Source organism: Aquarana catesbeiana, linkage group LG07, assembly GCF_042186555.1.
Source record: "Aquarana catesbeiana isolate 2022-GZ linkage group LG07, ASM4218655v1, whole genome shotgun sequence".
NCBI classification, from domain to species: domain Eukaryota; kingdom Metazoa; phylum Chordata; class Amphibia; order Anura; family Ranidae; genus Aquarana; species Aquarana catesbeiana.
The window spans coordinates 145,776,300-145,796,974 of record NC_133330.1 but is presented as its reverse complement, the minus strand read 5'-3'; the positions used below and the strand labels follow the sequence as shown (position 1 = coordinate 145,796,974).

Genomic DNA, 20,675 nt, shown 5'->3' with positions numbered 1-20,675 from the left:
CTGCATTAATGGCAATGGCAAGGTTGCTGCATTGATGGCAATGGTGGGGCTGCACTGATGTGGACTAATGCGGCGGCACTGATGGCACTTGTGAGGCTGCAGATGGGTATTGATCAGGCTGCATTGATGGCAATGGTGAGGCTGCAGATGGGCACTGACCCTTATTTTGCTTCAAAGTTCCTTATTAAATATTTAAGTTTTTTTCCTGAAACTTCCCTCTTAAAATGAATGTGCGTGTTATACGCCTGTGCGTGTTATACACCGATAAATACGGTATGTATATTTTATTAAAAGTCAGGGGTACAATACAAAAAGTATCCCATGCGTTTTGGGGTCTAAGAGTGCCCCCTTTATCTGGGCTAGAAAGAACATAAGAAAATCTCCATATCAATCTGATATTAAAACAGTATCCCCTGCACGGGGTCAAAATTAATATTCAAAAATGAGAACATGAGTACTAAATTAAATGGTTAAAAAAAAAATTATATATATATATATATATATATATATATATATATATATATATATATATATATATAAAATCTCACTATTAATGAAATATTTGGTAAGATATATCTCAAAATGTATATGTGCATAACTTGAATCATACATTATACATTCTGATTGTACAATTGTAAAAAAAAAATGATAATATTTAATATTATTACTATTTATTTTTTCCCAATTATTATTATTAATTTATGATTGTACATCTGATTGTTTTATGTGTGGTTCAAGGTATACACATTACAGTTTTTCAATATATTTTACCCAATTTTTTAAATATATTTTTTCCTGTTAGGTTAGCATATCACCCAGAGTGTATCATTTTTATTAATGACATGTATGAGCAATCACCTTGATCAAGAAGGTCCTTTGCAATCCCTAAGGGCTGTACAATAATTCCACACCTATATACACACTTCATGGTGTACAGACACAATGCAATGGGGTTGATTTACTAAAGGCAAATAGACTGTGCACTTTGCAAGTGCAGTTGCTCCAGAGCTTAGTAAACAAGATAAACCTTCATTTTACAAAGAATACACAATCACATGCAAGGAAAATTTAAAAAACTGCATTTTTGCTTGCACATGATTGGATGATTGGGTGATGGAAGTCAGCACAGCTTCTGCTCATTTATTAAGCTCTGGAGCAACTGCACTTGCAGAGTAAAACTGCACTTTGCAAAGTGCACAGTCTATTTACCTTTAGTAAATTCAGCCCAATGCTTGCAACAGCCTGGCACTGTGAGGCATAAAGCAGGGATGTCGCCATCCTGCTTTCTGTGCACAGAGCAGGCATATAAGTATCCTATATAGGAGGGTCATCACCCCTATCCTATGTCTTGACCCTGTTTAGTACCATACCCACCCTCTACCCCAGGCCCCCATGGCTGCACACATGGTACCCTGTGCAGCATGCTGACCTATAAACCTTTGCACATACACTAAAAAAGCCACTGATGGGTGACTCCTAAAATAAAAAAAAATAAAAAATCTATTTTTTTAGGGATATTATCTAGCTCACTTTTTAGTTCTCTGGAATGTAAAATCACCTGTGCAGTCCTTAGGTTAGTTTTAATTACTCTGGCATCCATTTTCCAAAAAGACATTAAAAGCAAATACAACAGGGTTATTTTCTCTTTGTTGCATCATAAGTCCACACAATGCACTTATTCTGTGCTGATGACATCACTGCATCAGTGCTAAAGATAAGATTGAATGCCAAAGTTTTAATTGGAAAAAAAAAAGCTGACATGCATACAACATATATACTATAGTCAAATGCAAGTAAAAGTCATTTTCATTATTCAAGGCATTTTTGAAAGTACAAGAAAATGTAATTTCGGGAGCTCTGTGAATATGGCATTGCACTTTGTTACGCTGAACACCATCAAGCTTGTAAACATGCAAGATCTCAGCACAGGTGGTTGATATAGGTCAGTGATGGGTAAATTAAATAGAACTTGACGTGGTGTAGCAAGTAATGAAATAGACTGGAAAGACCAAGCAATCATCAAAACAGCTGTAGAATCTTAAAAAAAAAATCTGTACTGTCCAGCATTTTTGTAACGTAAAATGTTATTTCTTATTCAACTGCAGTGTTATACAATAGTAAACCATGGGTGCAGGAATTCTCACTGCTGTGTCATTGTTCTCTGACAGCAGGGAGCAGGGTTGCCAACTGTTCGTACATTTCTGGACAGTTTGTAAATTTAGGACTATTTACAAACTGTCTGTAAGTGTCTGCCACGGACAGCGGACAGAAAAAAAACAAAATTTTCCTGCTTCTGCATTGCGCAGGCGCAATGCTGAAGCCGGCCGAAAGGCAAGCCGTCTTTAGTGTGCCTGTGCAATGTGATGCATTGTGGTGGCAAAATCGGGTCCACCATTTGCCTCATAGAACTCCATGTGGAAGGAAGTGCCTGGCTGCTCCGGCTCTGCTCACTCAGCACGCTGCCCTGCTCTGCTTGCTCCACCTGCTGCTCTCGGTGTATGCCCTCCTGTCCTGCCAGCGTGCCACTGCCATCATCGCCCGGCCAGGCCAGCCCAGGCCCCAGCCAGCCACATAGTGACCAGACCACTTGTACCCACCCAGTGCCCAGATTACCCAGAGAGTGTGACCACAGCCCCACACAAATCAGTATGTATTTTGTAATGCAAATTGTGAGATCATGTGTGCAATTGCAAACTAGTAGAGCTGTAAGTGCAAAATGGTGAATTTGAATGCAGAATTGCAAATGGCCAAGTGACCAGATCGCCTGCTGTGCCCAGTGCCCACACTGCCAAATCCAACCACCAAATTGTGAAATCATTGTGTGCCACTGCAAACTAGTACTGTGAATGCTAAACTGCAAATATTTATGCAAAATCACAAATGGCCAACATACTAAGTACTGGGCAATAATAAATGAAAGCAATGGATGGATGAAGCAGGCTACTCTCTCGGGCAATTACGAATACATGCAATGAATGGAGCAGTCTACTAGGTACAATAATGAATGAATGCAATGGAATGGAGCAGTCTATGGGAGAAAGCAATGACTGCAGTGGAGGAGCACCGTCACTGACAGCGACAGCTATACTATCATATTTGTTTTATCTCCTTCTTTGTGCTGTTAGGTTGGATCTCCCTGGACTCCCAATCACACCTGCTTTAAACAGCCTATGCCACCGCTGATGCCAACGCCCTCTTTGGATCAGGTGAACTGCACTAAACACAAGGTCAGCTGTCATCCTACAAACAGAGGTACCGTCAGCCTGCCTGCCTCCTCCTGAAGCATTCCCTTGGCTTCATATCACGGTAACCAAATACACAATTTGCTGTGGTGTGCTTTTTAAAGATATTTGCTATAGTGAGTCTCATGTTTGGTGCTCTCCTTCTCCCTCTGTGCCATAGGTAGGTTCTCCTCTCTGTGGACTCCCAGTCAGTCACGCCGCTTTGACCAGCCTCAACCTGTTCCACCACTACCGCCAACGCCTTGCCTTACCTGCTGCCCTCAGTCCTCCTTCCATCAAGTTCACTGCCCAAACACGAGGTCCGCTGTCTGCCCACAAGCACTGCCTGCTGCAACTTTTTCTTAGTCCTGAAGCATGCCCTTTGGCTTCATATAACAGAACGCAAATACACAATTTGCATCGGTGTGCTTTGTCAAGAAATGATCTGCTCTAGTAAGTCTCATGGTGTTCTCCTTCTCTCCATCTTTGTGCTGTTGGTTGGTTCTCCACCCCCTAGACTCCCAGTCATGCCTCTTTGATCAGCCTCAGCCTGTTCCACCACTACCATTAATGCCTTGCCTTGCCTGCTGGCCTCATCCCTATCGCATTAAGTTCACGGATGCAAACACAAAGTTTGCTGTCTACCTACAAGGCCAAGTACCGCCTGCCTGCTGCAACTCCTGTCCTGAAGCATTCCCTTCATACAGCTGTATCATACAGTAAGCAAATAGACAATTTGTTACAGTGTGCTTTCTCAAGAAATTATCTGTTATAGTCTCATGTTTGGTTTGTTTCCTCTCCCTCTTTGTGCTGTTAGATTCAATGACACCACTGCTATTGACCAGCCACTGGCACTGCCTCCATCCAGATCCTTTTTTGTTTAACTTTGTCCTCTGGTAAGTATGTCATTTTTGGAAGCCGGTGTTCTTTGACTGTCTACTTTGTTTACAGTGAGGACGGAAAGTATTTAGACCCCCTTACATTTTTCACTCTTTGTTATATATTGCAGCCATTTGCTAAAATCATTTAAGTTCATATTTTTTTCCTCATTAATGTACACACTGCACCCCATATTGACAGAAAAACACAGAATTGTTGACATTTTTGCAAATTTATTAAAAAGAAAAACTGAAATATCACATGGTCCGAAGTATTCAGACCCTTTGCTCAGTATTTAGTAGAAGCACCCTTTTGATCTAATACAGCCATGAGTCTTTTTGGGAAAGATGCAACAAGTTTTTCACACATGGATTTGGGGATCCTCTGCCATTCCTCCTTGCAGATCCTCTCCAGTTCTGTCAGGTTGGATGGTAACTGTTGGTGGACAGCCATTTTTAGGTCTCTCCAGAGATGCTCAATTGGGTTTAAGTCAGGGCTCTGGCTGGGCTATTCAAGAACAGTCACGGAGTTGTTGTGAAGCCACTCCTTCATTATTTTAGCTGTGTGCTTAGGGTCATTGTCTTGTTGGAAGGTAAATCTTCGGCCCAGTCTGAGGTCCTGAGCACTCTGGAGAAGGTTTTCATCCAGGATATCCCTGTACTTGGCCGCATTCATCTTTCCCTCGATTGCAACCAGTCGTCCTGTCCCTGCAGCTGAAAAACACCCCCACAGCATGATGCTGCCACCACCATGCTTCACTGTTGGGACTGTATTGGACAGGTGATGAGCAGTGTCTGGTTTTTTCCACACATAACGCTTAGAATTAAGGCCAAAAAGTTCTATCTTTGTCTCATCAGACCAAAGAATCTGTCACAGCAAAGGGTCTGAATACTTAGGACCATGTGATATTTCAGTTTTTCTTTTTAATATATCTGCAAAAATGTCAACAATTCTGTATTTTTCTGTCAATATGGGGTGCTGTGTGTACATGAGGAAAAAAAATAAACTTAAATGATTTTAGCAAATGGCTGCAATATAACAAAGAGTGAAAAATGTAAGGGGGTCTGAATACTTTCCGTCCCCACTGTATGTGTTGGGGAAGGGAACTTGGGTGGGAACTGGGGATCTGTGACCTGGGGAGGTCACAGCAATCTGATTTTTTTTTAGTTTTTCCCTAGAAAAGTCTACAGTGTATTGAGAAACAACCTGTCTGGCTCTACAGACACCACTACCACTACAACCACCACCACCAGATTAGACAACCAGCTCATCTAACAGTACGTGGTTATCTTTCACACCAATACAGCACACACATTTTGTCTTTGCAGCCTTCTGTATAACACAAGAGGGCAACAAAGACAAACAACATGAGTCAGTCGGTTACTGAAATTAAGAATGGCTCATTCTGGGCTGGTTTGGCCATAGTTTTCCCAGAGAATTATGACAATATTTAAATGGATCTTTGACTTCAGTTTAAAGTTTGACACATTTAACAACTGCTGTTGGTAACAAAACAGTTCAGGGTGTGTGTTTTAGGTTACAGTGTGTGCAGTGCAGTTGCAAATGGAACATATGGAAGGGGCAACGCCTGAGCCCCCCACCAAAAAATGCCACTATGTTTGTTAGATCTTGCTAATAGCATAGCTGACTGGTTTCCAGACTCCAAAATAGCAAGTTCCTTCTGTTGTAAACGTACCAAAGGCTCCATGCTGATCAAAAACGTCACTGGCAAGTACAAAAACAGCTGTTGTACCAAAACCCATTGTCCCATATTTGGAATGTCTTTTATTGGGGGGTGCCTGATTTTGACAAGTACCTGCTTCCACTTCCACTTAGCGACCCAAGCAGAAGTTTGCCTCCCCCTCTTCCCCCACAGCCTATTGGGACCCGTCACAGGAGCTTGCACAGTGGGCAGCCGGCTGTCAAGCCGCAGGGAGTCACAGTCGTCTGCCCACAGTTAAGATGCTGGCGCCTGGACCCAAAGACTTGTAAAGAGCCAGGTCGGGTGTGAACATCGCTAGATCCTGGGATATGTAAGTATGTGTTTTTTAAAAGATAGCAGCTACAGTATTTATAGCTGCTGACTTTTAATTTTTTGTTTACAGGGTGAAGATCCTCTAAGTATATTCATTTGTTCTAGGATACCATTACGGTAAGTCTTCCTTTGAATTCAGGCAAGTACAGAACTCATGGGATATAACAGAACCATATCCTACCGGTGCATAGTACTGCGCTGGTCAAGTAACTACAGTGCATAAAATATTACTAGATCACCATATCAACCGTGTCTTAAATTTCACTATAAGAAAATATACTATCCCAATCAGTGGTGGCCAGTGCTCCATGTTTTGGGGGGGGTGTCAAACAAAGCCTCCCCCCCACCAGTTCCGCAGTTAACCCATTCAGGTCGTGGGCAGCTTCCATGGCTTCTCCTCCCGGCCAATCCGGTCTTCGGTCTTAAGATCTGCCTTCTGTCCTGATTGGCTGGGAGGAGAAGCAGGAAGACAATAGTGAATGTTAATTCGCTAATGTCACAAGTGGGTGGGCTCGGGGCGCAGCCCAACCTTTTTGAACCAATTAGAGCCTCAGGCTCTAATCGTGTGCTTAAAAAAAAAAAAAAAAGCTTGTATAAAGCTATGTGTCCAGCGCCCCACATGCAGATTAGGGGCTGTTGCATGGAGATTAGGGGGGCGGCTGATCCTAATATAAATAAATCTAGTTGGCTAAAGGATAACCTCCCCAAAACTGTAATTTTTGATTTGTCTAAACACTGATGGGTAAAAAGACCCACAGACTTCTTTTATATTTTGGCGATTACAGGCGCCTTCTTTTTAGTAATTTATGTCTCAAGACTTTCACACAAGACCCGTCTTTCAGTTGCATTATCAAAAAGAGAAGAAATGGGACTTTTTAGGCACAGTTGACAATTTTTTTATACAAAAATATTTAATTTTATTTTAATTTAAACACATAAATATAAAAATACATGATCTCCACATATATAGCACGATACATGGTACTACTACCACTACTAATAGAACCAATGATTTCTTCAAGGACACAGGAGGATAAGTAGAAACCGTTCCAACATAATGAAATCCAAGGATGTGGTTCATAATCAAGTAGACAGTATATTACATCCAGATATTCATATGCATATTATACACACCCCCATAGCAATACTTGGTGTGTTCCTCCCTGTCTGTACTGTAGATGTTTGAGTGTTGGCCACCTGGGACATAGATACAACAGCTGACTTTATATACATATTTCTGTTATTGTATAATATTTGAAATATTGTATACTTTATTTATACATGTTCCTTTTTCTCCATTTTCTTGGTAGCCAATATACAAGCTCCTGAGGAAGCGCTAAGCGCGTAACATGTAGAGCGAATTGATACTTAAACAGTAATATACCGTCTACTTGATTATGAACCACATCCTTGGATTTCATTATGTTGGAATGGTTTCTACTTATCCTCCTGTGTTCTTGTACAGATCATTGGTTCTATTAGTAGCAGTAGTAGTTCCATGTATCGTGCTATATATTTGGATTTTTAGAGATCATGTATTTTTATATTTATGTGTTTATATTAAAATTAAATTAAATATTTTTGTATAAAAAATATGTCAACTGTGCCTAAAAAGTCCAAGTCCCATTTCTTCTCTTTTTGATAATTCTAAAATTTGGGACGTGGCACTTTATACTGATATTGTATCCACAGCATCACTCTGTGGGGTGATACAATTAATAATTTCAGTCTTTCAGTTGAAGTCACCAATTTAGAGCCTGACAACATCAATCATGTCTGTAATAGTCCTTGCAATTGGGTTGAACATGACGTTTTAATAGTTGTGTACATAGCATTCTATATTATGCTGAGATTGTATCATTAGCTTTTCAATCTCTGTTCGCTTTAGCACTTCTGATTGAACAAATCTTGACTGTAGGATGTCCCTGTATAAAATACGTATGTCATGCTGCACTGTTGTTTGACTTTGCAAAAACAGCTGGTGACAAAAGCCGGCACAGTCCAGCTCCTAAAATAAAAATCTCTGACAGCTGTGGAGCAGCATGCACGATAAATGAATATGATTCCTTGTCAGTCAGAATGACCTTCGCTTTCTCTCTATATGAACACTGCATTTGGTATGCATGGGAGAAGCTAAGTTGTGAGAGCTGGGAAATGAATTGCTTGTGAACAAAATCAACATTCCTGGTTGAATGAGGGACAAATACATTTTCTTAACAAGAACATGAGATGAAAGATTCACATTTTATCTATGTTCTAGCAATATGTGACAGACTAAGCAAACAAAATAATGACATCCAGATTACACTATTTCACTGTACTGCAGGCTAGGACATATACATAGAAAACTTACCCAAGCCTCACGGGGCAACGATAGCAACCCACACTGCATTCTCACATCTACTCTAACAGATTATCCTTTGAATGATTTTAGCTTCTGGATCCTGTATATGTTATTTTAAAACAGGACTGTGATATTTTGGTTCTGACAGTTCTGGCTCCAGATAAGGTAAATATGTTGCAGAAGGGATTAAACAATCCTTAGGGATTATATTAGGGTTTAGGTTGGTTTTAATTATTTTTATTTATTTATTTCGGGTACTTATCTAGAGCCATCAATTTATGCAGCGCTTTACATATACATGGAACATTCACATCAGTCCCTACCCTCAAGGAGCTTAAAATCTAAGATCCCTAAGGTCCCTTGGTTGTTAGGATCAGGGGTTAGGGAATTAGGGCTGGCCAAAGATGGGTCTTTTTTTTTTTTTTTGATCAGCCAACGAGCTGATGGAAAAAATTAACTAATTCCCCCATACACATTCAAAGTAGATGGAAGAATCCTCCTAATTGCACTGCTGTATTCTGACAGCGGGGACTCTTCCACTGTCAGAATACACTGATCAAATGATAATTTTCTAACATTCCCATTCAAGAGTAGCCAATCAGATCAATTTCTCTTGAGCAGGAACAACCATGGATGGATCAAAATTTGTCTGGTCCTGAACTGCCAATTTTCAATCCGTCTTGACCAGCTTAACTTTGAAGTCAAGAAATCATAAGGGCACCACATCAACATAAGGTAAAAGCCAACACATTTATTCAAGTAGACACTAACATGTTAAATCATGATCAAATGATAATTTTCTAACATTCCCATTCAAGAGTAGCCAATCAGATCAATTTCTCTTGAGCAGGAACAACCATGGATGGATCAAAATTTGTCTGGTCCTGAACTGCCAATTTTCAATCCGTCTTGACCAGCTTAACTTTGAAGTCAAGAAATCATAAGGGCACCACATCAACATAAGGTAAAAGCCAACACATTTATTCAAGTAGACACTAACATGTTAAATCATGAGGTTCTGTGTACGTCAAGTGTGGTGAGCCAGCAGCACAAGATGGGATGGACTGAGGTGCCAGAGGGTGCTGGGCTTGAAGCCGGGACCTGCTACGAGAGATGGAGGCCGGTGGTGTCTCTGGATGTCACACACGCCGATGCAGGAACCACGAGCAAGCAGAGGGGGTGGGCCGTGACACATTTAAGATGCCCTGCCTCCTTCATCAGACAAAAGCTCCCCCTCCCATCAGCTGGAAGTCCAGTCATTCCCTTCTACATATCCATCAACCTTCTATGGACTCTTTGAACAATTATATTTATATTGATTTATCCATCCTTTGGTGGAGTATCGCTGATCACTTGCTATTATAGCTTGTTATTTTCATGTGTTGTACGTAACTTTAAAGTGGACTGTCACTCCAGAAATATTCATCCTAGCAATATAAAAAAGATATATAAAAGATATAATATAAAGAAAAAACTTTCTTTTTTACAATTTTTTTTCTTAATCTGGCCTATCCCCTTTCCTCCATTCTCACCTAGCAGAGAATTGTGTGTCTTGCTCTTGCAACCACCTGGGATATCCCTGTCACATATACCAGGAGGCTGCAGGATCAGGGACATAGTGCGGCTGATGGGCAGACCTGACAGTGTAGCATCGGGGGCCAACTGCAAGAATCCAGTACCAGACTAGTGTAGCCAAAAATGAATGATATATGCGCTCATATATCATATCTAGTTATAGTGAGTTATAGGCTAAGCTCACCCTTTCCTAGAAATAGCCTATGTAGTCAAAGAGCCTCAGTAGATTTTAAACTGTGCAGGTTCGTAAAAGTTCAGTAATTGTATTGTCATACCTGTAGGCCATTAGGGCCCCACAGGGCATAGTGAATATGTACCACCGCATTCAAGGAAATAAATGTGAGGGTACCTTCGCAAAGTACGTTTTCAAACTTCAAGAAAGGATAGTCTAGAAATAATTGAATTGCAAAATCAAAATAATGATTTTACTTTTTGACCACAGATACACTAATAATTTATATTACGTTTTTGCTTCATGTGAAATAGAGGTTTGGAATGGTTCTTATATTTATCAACTGCTCACTTTTACTAGTTGAAAACTACTAAAATTACTAGAATTTTATTTTTTAAATTTACTGAAGTAAATTTTTTGGCCAATTTTGCCATTTTTCACTATTATGAACAATGTATTGCAAATTTGCATTGGCCATTTAACATTTATGCAAAAAATATAACAGCAAAAAAAAGGTGAAGGTATGGAGAAATTAAAAGCAATTACTGTGCTGATCTTTATAAATAGGCTCTTTAAGGCTGACCTGAAGTCAGAAGCTGCTTAAAGAGGAAGTAAACCCTGATGGGTTTACTTCATCTTTGTTTCCCTGCAAATGTAAAGCATAAAGGGCTACTATGCATCGCATAGTAGCCCATTATGTGTCACTTACCTGACACAGGAGCCTGCGATGTCACCGCTGTCCCCTCTGCTATGGAGCGTCCATCTTCTTTCCGGGTATCGTGGCTCCGGCGCTGTGATTGGCCGGAGCCGCGAAGACATCACTCCCGCGCATGCGCTGTTAGCAGCGGCATGCTCAGTGCACCTGCATGCGCCATAGACAGCGGTGCCTGTCTATTTGCAAATATCTCCTAAACCGTGTAGGTTTAGGAGATATTTCTTGGACCTACAGGTAAGCCTTAATCTAGGCTTACCTGTAGGTCAAACCACTTTAAGTTTTGTAAAAGCTTAATATAGCACCCAGATACTTACCTGTGATCTGAAAAAAAACCTTGTTCCCTGGAATGCCCATTGTGCCATCAATCAATGCCTCTAACTCTCTTGCTGGTCCCTCTCACTGTATAAGGCAAGAAGTAACCAGGTATCAGAGGGCCTGTCAGACTAGAGGGGGACTGTTCCTGGGCGCTCATAAGTATTTAGGTGCTAAAGTCAGTTAGCTGAATTTAGGTGTGCGGTAGGCTCCTTTAGACCAAGTCAGTTAAACCAATGTGTACTGTATAAGAATGTCCCAATTGCTAACAAAGCGTTGTAGGATAAGAACCTGAAAGTTGCAGGTCACTTTACTTTATTATGGAAAGAGATTTTATATTTACATTGAAAAAAAAAAACTAGACTCTATGTACTATAATATAGGTATCAATCAGCCTATAACATACATATAGTGTAAATATAATACATATAGTGTAAAAAATAATTCCGCGCTGCCCTTGGAGATAGCAGCTGACACAGCAATTAGATAATAGCAAAAACAATAGGAAAACAAATAGTTTAGTGCTCTGTGAAAAAAGGGATAAACTTAACATGATAAAAGTGAATATGGGTTCTAAACCCCAATACTCTCAATATTGAAATGAGAATAAAAAGCTTAAACAATATGTGATAATCTGTGCATACAAGTGATTAAGTGTCCCAAAAAGGATCAGAAACAAAGTAACTCTGTTCAAAAAAAGTTCAAAGACTTAATGTTGATATCCAAACGGTGAACATGGATGTATGACTGAAGTGAGGGGAACCACCACCGATAAAAGGGAGGCTTACCAAAGCGTTTGAACCCAAAAGAACATACGTTCTATGAGTCATACAGGCTTGTGTTGTATGGACAACAAATGTGGATGGACACTCAGAATCTCCAAATCATTGGACCAGCAACGCCCGACTATCGACAAGATGGAGGGTGTATCCTTACAGGATTGTTTCGTGGGAGACGGCAGCAGTGGACTCCACTGCTGCCATTTGTTTTTAAAGTGCTTGTTTGACCTACTAAATGTAAGTGTTCTAGCTACATTAAAATTCTTTCTATTTTAAACGGAATTACGCTATGTGGCCCTTTCTGTTCTCATTTCTTATAACTTCCTTCACTACATACACGGATATCTGACCACCGTCTCCCACTAACGTATGTTCTTTTGGGTCCAAACGCTTTGGCAAGCCTCCCTTTTATCGTGGTGGTTCCCCTCACTTTAGTCATACATCCATGTTCACCGTTTGGATATCAACATGAAGTCTTTGAACTTTTTTTGAATAGTGTTACTTTGTTTCTGATTCTCATTTCAATATTGAGAGTATTGAGGTTTATTACCTATATTCACTTTTATCACGTTAAGTTTATCCCTTTTTTTTCACAGAGCGCTACACTATTTGTTTTCCTATTATAACATACATATAGCATAGGTGAGGGCTGCAAAGTATCAATGTTGCTACCTGACAATGTGTGAGTAATAGACTGCATTCACTGAAGAAGCACAAAAAACAGAAACATGGGCTTTACTGAGCTTCAAGCTGCTTTTGAGGCATCACAATTAAAATATTCCATGTGCACAATTCCGATCACAACTCTTTATGGTAAGAGGTATATCATTACTTATTATGCAGTACAATAGTTAACTGACATATAAGGCAGTATTCAGTAAGTGCATGCTTATGCAACACTGGCTAAATATCATTAGCAATGAAAACACTTGGTCAATTCATGTACTGTAATTATTCTCTGAGGATATAACACTGAGCAGTAGCTTTCAAGTCTTGCCGTAAACCATGACTTATCCAAGGCCATACACTGTAATCCAATAACTTATAGATACAATGCACAGAAGGGTTGGGAGGACGAGGGTTAGACCTGTTTTGATTTCTATAGGACATATGAGGGAGTGTTACTTACAAAATCCTACACTCCACTCATATGGTTGGGTAGGTCCACAATTTGATCAATAAATCATTTGTCAGCTCTCAGTCATATGTTCTGATTTCTATTAAAATGAAATGAAAATATCTCACTTTATAAATCTCTTACCTCTTTGCAATGCACCAGCAGAAATTTCAAATCAGGCACACTGCTCTGGTTGCTGACAAAAAGAAAGGTAACAGAACGCAGTAGCAGGAGAATAATTATAAGGGTTATTACTAGTTTGTTATATACTGCTACCACAGTCTCAAGTTTAATGCATGGGGAGATATAGTGAGGGAGATATTTAAGCACTAACCTGCAATGCAACATCATTTCATGATCAAATTTGCTTGCCTTCATTTTAGAAACGATACTAGAAGGGCTAGGTTTAACAGTTAGGCTAATGGTTAGATTTAAGGGTAAGCCAGAGGCAGGGGTACTACTTGGGGCATGCTTTCCAATTAGGTTCAGGGTCTAGGTTCAGAATAATGTTAACAATTATTGTATATTGCTGGTGTGATACACCTTAGCTGGGTGTTCTTTTTCAATTGTATTTTGGGTGTTGAATGCATTGGTGTCAGCACTGCATGCTTACAAAAAGTAACAGTATCAAATATTTTGTGATAGAATAATGCACTACACGGCTTACTCTGCTGTCCTTGAAGGTGCTGCTAGAGACATCAAAGGAATGATGCACTGGGGGCAGATAATAATCAGTCCTGTACAGCTTCACAGCAGTAAGTAGATCATTGCAGCCCTTTTTTCTTGATAATCTGCATGGGGCAGGTGTGTTCTGCCTATAACATTACATACTTTCTGTGCTGTCTATGAATTCCTGTTGCAAGTGTTTTGCAGTGTATGATCTGAAAAAAGTAGGGGCTGGTCAAATATAGCAGATGTGGATAATTCCCTAAATTTTAGGTCTGCCAAAACAATAACATCAGGTAAACAAGGATTGTGCATAAGGTTTTCTGACTGTAAGACAGTGATAATTTTGAGCTGTTGCTGACCATGTTGCCTGCTTGGAAACCACGAGGGGAATGACAGCAACCAGTTTGGTAGACATGTGCAAAGAGCTCATCAGGTACAATGTAACATATAGAGGGTTACAGTGCAGTTTATAATTTCTAACAGATATGCTGAATTGAGGTTAAAAAAAAACAGTATATCACAGACAGTTTTACTTTACGTCCACCATAATTGTTCAACAAAAACAAAAGGACATACCTTCCTACCTGTACCTTGTGTATCAACCTGCATCAGAAATCATTGATCATGTAGTTTTGTGGTGTCATTTGCTGCCATGTATGCACAGCATATAATACAGTACATCTTCACTTTCTTGCGTCAAGAAGTTTCTGTTTGTGTTCAAACATGAGGCATACTGCACAGGTTAATGCATGACTCTGTCTGTAGTCTGATAACTGACATTTCCTGTGCAGAAACTACATATCCCACAATCCCTTGGTATCTCAGTCTAGTGCTCAGGCAGCAAGTGAGAGGTAAGTAATAATTAGATCTTACAGACACAAGCAGGCAGATCATTCACAGACACAGAGAGCTCCACCATGCAGCTGGAAGATGTTTTTTTTTATCACATCAGCACTCCCACATTTCTGATGCAACACAGAGGGAATGGCAAGACATGCACTGCATTTTGAGTGAAGAATACCTGTCTGAGTGACAGTCTAGGTTAATCTATACTTGAATGTAGGAAAATTGATCAGCCAAGATAATACAATCTGCAGCCACAACATGTGAGCCAATCAATACAAGGTAAGGCAAAATCAATGAAAAAAATTGAAACACATACATAAATACAATAACCCTGGGTTAAAAACAGGTAATATGATACATTTAGGGCACTAAATGGCTGTATAGGATTATAGACCCATGAATTCCAATCACCCACAAAACCAACAGTATTGCACCATATTGTTAGTAAGTAGCCTGACTATGCAGCGTGGTTATATATCAGTAATCTTAGAACTCCAAGGGCAGCCTTCCTTCATTAATTTAGCTACCTTATCATTCCTCAGTATTAGCCTTGGCAGTATCTACAACCTAAAGTACAAGCAGAGCCCAACAGGTCATAGAAAGTGTACCAGCTCAGGCTCCAACACACCAAACAACTTTTCATAAATATTATTGTAAAAGTTAATAAAATCCATGACCTTCTGTATACAGTGAGGGGGATTTATCAAAACTGGAGATGACAGAATCTGCAGCAGCTGTGAGTGGCATTTTCAAAGCTTAATTGAACAAGCCAAAGGTATAATCTGATTGGTTGCCATGTTTGCCTGATTTTTTTTTCTGCTCCAGTTTTGATGAATTCCCTCCAGGAACTTCCAGTTTGTAGAGCTCCTTGGTAAATTGTAAACTTCCATTTTCTGTATCACATGCTTCTACCCTGACAGACATTTTCACCTTCTGTATCACTTCTTTATATAAATAAGTTGTAAAACTATTCACATCTGGTATCACTCCTCCATTCTTAATAAAACCTAGTGGATTGTGAGATCTTCATCCCTTCTTATTGCACCTTTACACCCAAAATGTGCATATCATGTTACCTCTATTTAGACACAAGCTATACATCTCAAAAAAGATTTATATTACTGTGCTTATATTGCTAAATGTTGAAAAGTGGTGGGGTCCAGAGATTATGTCTACCATCTATTCATTGATTGTTTTATCTTGTTTTCTTTCAGCACCTAAATACACCATAGCTCCATAACTGTCCCTGATTTCAAGGGACTGTCACTGATTTGGAACAAGGTCCCTCTGTCCCTCTTTCCTTCTCATTTGTCCCTCATTTTGATCAATATAGTTGTGCATAAAATGCACATAAAATGACCGGTTTCTCAGGGCTAAACCTTTCATCCAATTTTTAAATTGCTGCATTTGCAAATTTTAAAAAGCCAGTATAAAATAATAGTTGTGGCAAAAAAAAAGTATTTGTGGGTTCACCAACGAGGGAAAAATCCCCCCCCCCCCCATGTTGAGGGCATGTGGCCTGGTATGGCTACATACCTGGACAAGGGTTTGGTATAGATTTTGGGGGGGGACCCCAGGCCACTTTTTTTTCCATTTTGGCGTGGGGTTCCCCTAAAATCTACACCACACCCTTAGAGTCTGGTATGGACTGGGGGAGGGGACCCCACACTGTTTTTTTCTTTAATTTTTTAATAGCCGGGTGCGGCAATTGCAACTGCGAGTCATTTTAAATGTGATTTGACTTGTTTTTTTTTCTTTAGAAATGTAATTTTAGCTGCACTTTAAGCATCATTAAAATCACTGCTCCTGACAAAACTATCATTTTTAAAAAAACTGTTTTGCATTGATACATGTCCCCCAGGGCAGTACCCGGCCCCCATACCTCTTTTATGGTCAATTACTTGCATATAAGCCTTCAAAATGGGCACTTTTGATCTTTCCTGTTCGGTTCCCAAAGACTTCAATGGGGTTTACCGTTCAGGTTCAAATTCTTCCCCTGTTCGGAAGTTCTGCTGCACACAGAACAGGATGGTGATGTCATTTGTACTTAAAAATTGTGACTGTTTTTTGAGTTAGGTTCACTTTTGATTTTCTAATAAAATTTATTGGAAATGAAAAATAGCTTAAAGTTTCAGTCTTTAGCTAAGGTAACAAATTTGCTGACAACATACTAGACATTTTATTGCTACGTCAATTTGCTAACTTATTTGATAATTGGCATGTTTTATTTTGATGCATTGCATTATGTAATGTACTGCATTCTCATAATTTATGTCCTGTAATGAAGATTATTGTTGAAGCATGGTGTGTGGTGTGGTGTTACTAAGGAATAACAATAGTAGTAATTTATGAAATTTTAGCATAACTGTTATGGCTAGTTAAATGTGGAACACTGGGTATGTTCTTATGTTTAAAGTCTATTTGGTTCCCTAACAAGCAGCGGGAACTTGAAAAGCACCTAATAATCTCTGATTCTAAGAATTTACTAAATTTATCTTACAATGCCCCTTATTTTCATTCTGTACCTAAAATAATGTATAAACTAGATAACACATCAAATCTACATTTTCAGATTGTTCAGTTATGTAAATTTTTCAAATATGCCATTGAAGTTAAAATAAGTAAGTTCTGATGATTGGAAACTCTACATATCTAGATGGAATATTCTGATTCAGAGTATTCCCAAAAAAAACATCACAAGCTCTCTCCACAAAATCAACTGGAGAGCTCATACATCCTCTGAAGTGCCATTAACTGGGTCCTGCCCGTTAAGTTCAGAAAGTAAGTGAGGAATTTATGGGTTAAAATCATATTTTATGTGCACATAATTCAATATATTTAAAACATTATATTTTAAAAATGTGGCACATGAATTAAAAGGCAGCCTTGATGCTGTCTTATCTCATGACTTATTTAGACCCAGAACATAAGTGATGCTCCAATGAGCTTTATTTTAGGAGAAAATGGAAAAGTTGTTATTAATTAAAGTGTTCGTCTAAATAATGTTTTAAAATTACAGTATAGTTTTCCTTGTCACATCATGTATGGTCCCATGAAAAAATAGTCATACAAAGCACATTTGCAGATAAAACCTAAAGGAGCTGTAAAGGCAGAAGGTTTTTTATCTTAATGCATTCCATGCATTAAGATAAAAAAAACCTTCTGTGTGTAGCAGACCCCCCAGCACCCCCTAATACTAATACTTACCCTCAGCCTTTTCTCTCTCCAGCGATGTCCACGCTCCCATCTGCAATCCAGGACACTCCTCCTGATTGGCTGAGGCAGAGCAGCGGCGCCACTGGCTCCCGCAGCTGTCAATCAAAGTCAGTCAGCCAATCAGGGGAGAGAAGCGACGGGGTCAGGCCAGGGCTCCGTGTCTGAATGGATACACAGAGCTCTGACTTGGCTTGGGTGCCCCCTGTAGCAAGCTGCTGGCTGAGGGTCACTCAAAGGAGGGAGGAGCTTGGAGCAGTGAAGAGGGAACCTAGAAGAGGAGGATCCGGGCTGCTCTGTGCAAAACCAACTGCACAGAGGAGGTAAGTATAACATGTTTGTTGTTTTTTTTTTTAAGCGAGCCTTTACAATCACTTTAAAAACTGGATTTCACTAAATGTGTCATTGATGTAAGACATTTGGACAGTTTTGTAGAGAAAATAATGGTGTTGCACGGGGGTTGATTTACTAAAACTGGAGAGTGCAGTGCAGCTCTGGTGTCTGGTGCAGCTCTGCATGGTAGCGAATCCGCTTCTAACATCAGGTTATTTAATTAAGCTTTGACTAAAAAATCGGGAAGCTGATTGGTTTCTATGCAGAACTACACCAGATTTCGCAATTTCCAGTTTAGTAAATCAACACCACTGCATCCAAGTGTCATCATCAGTATAGTTGAGACACAAAACACTGTCATTTGATTTAAATGGTACTGTAGTATACTAATACAGTAAAAAAAGTGCACTTGTGTCAAAACAGTGTAAGTGCATTCTTTTATGTGTTGAGGCACTTCAACATTATTGATTGTTGTATTTTTTAAACACGTTTGAAAACCTATGCAACTTATGAGCAATCTTTTTTTCTTTTCTGCATAGAAAAATAAGTGGATCATTAGGCCTGTTCAGGATTGTCCATTTTCCTGCATGAAAATACATTTTAAGTACAAAACGTATTCATGACTATTTGCATTTATGCAGCATGGTGCTTTAAAAAAATAAAACAATACATTTTGCATCTAAATGATTTTAGAAAGCCAAGTATATTAACACTAATTGCACAAATCTGCATAGATAATGTATTTTCGTGCATTTCTAGATAATAGAAAAATCTCAATTCCATATATTTTTTCCCTCACTTTGCATAATACATGAAAATTAAAAAAAAACACACATTCATAAATGCTGTGATGCATGTAAAAATGCACATGTGTAAATGTGAAAGGGCATTTATAAACAGGTGCATTGGGTTTAAGATGGCTTGAATTGGGAAGAAGTCTTTTGTGGTGTTTAGCAGTGTGTCAAAGCAACAAAAGACAGGTCTTCCAATCAATAAAATTGATGACTTTTGTAAGCAGTGTCATTTTTTACAACTAGTTTTGGATGAGATATTTACAGTATTGTCCAGCTGTTAAAGTGTAGTGTACGTCAGGGCAAAAAAAAACATTTGTAGGGTATGAAGATAAACATGTTTATGAAGGTCCTACAAGTACTGAAAATACCTGTTGATTTGACAGCAATGCACTGGGCTTCTAATTTCTGTTGTGGGCTGACAGCATTTTTGTGGACTGGTGTTAGCCCTGGCCCTGTTAGGGTTTAGACTTATTATAGGAAATATTCACAGGATGGTTCTGAATTTCTGACATGATCAACAGGTATTTTTTTCTGTATTTAATAAACATAGATAACACAAAACTTTCAAGTGTGTGTTTAACAGACAAAAAAGGAAGCAAAAAAGAGAAATTCATTGTTATTGTTTACACTGACTGGTGGCTAGTTTGGAAATACAGATTGTTCTTCAGCCAGATGCATCATAGATGAGATTGGACATTCTTTATTGTGGGCATTTCTTACTTTTCTATTTTAAAATGTCTTTATACATTAAAGCATAAGTTCTGCTAAATTGCCAAATGAACAGCTAAAAATATGTATGTCAATTGTTTTATTGGCGTGCAGCTTTGAAGCCACAGAATAGGAGTGCCTTGGCACCCACACATAGCACGATGTGTACTGCTATTTTTCAGTAAGAATTTCAGACAGAAATTTTAGAGTACTGCCTAGGCACAATTATCACTTCCCAATGTTCCCTACATAGAAAATCTTCACTTTTTGGATTCTGCTACACTTTAAAAAACATATATTTGGATTAAAAGGTGATAATGGTCTTAGAGGGTTAGCTTCTTAGGTTAATAAATCTGAAATTCAAGGGTGCTCTCTTTATTCGTCTGACTTTTTCATCACCACACAATCCCACAACTCGGACAAGCTTTTCAATACTTTAAATTGCCTTCTTTGTCCTCTGTCTCCTCCTCCTACTTACTGTCTATTGTCTGAAGGCAAATGAGCAAACTGACCACATACAGAAAACCTTCATAAGACAACCCAGTATGCCACTACAACCTTTCTTTAGCCTTCTTTCTAACAAGCCTTGTTTCCTAGACTGAACAAAAGCTTTCTCCATTAATTTTTAAATCATATCTTAATATCTGTTCTTTTTATCACTATTCCTTCCCTTTTCATCTCAATCATTTTCATTTTATTTTCCTAATCCTTTCCCATTCTTTATTTCTGCTGTAACATCAATCTAAGACTTAATTAAAGTAACCCTGCCAGTAGCCTAAAAAAATCAAAATACCGGTTCCATGAAATAAAAAAGCTCTTATAATCACCTCACCCACAGCTCGAGTCTCCGATATCCCTCTGATCCAGTGCTGCAGTTTCTGCCAGTCTCTTAAGCATTTAACCCGTCTATGTGTGTTTGATGCCTATGTCTCCTTCTGTGTGCAAAGATTCCATCCTCCAACC

The 20,675-nt window shown here is 39.1% G+C and overlaps 1 protein-coding gene across 2 annotated transcripts in view; it reads right to left on the bottom strand.

Moving 5' to 3' along the window:
* GRIN2B (glutamate ionotropic receptor NMDA type subunit 2B) overlaps positions 1–20,675 on the bottom strand; it is a 1,456,453-nt gene that overhangs the window by 1,041,686 nt on the left and 394,092 nt on the right. The window lies entirely within an intron of this gene.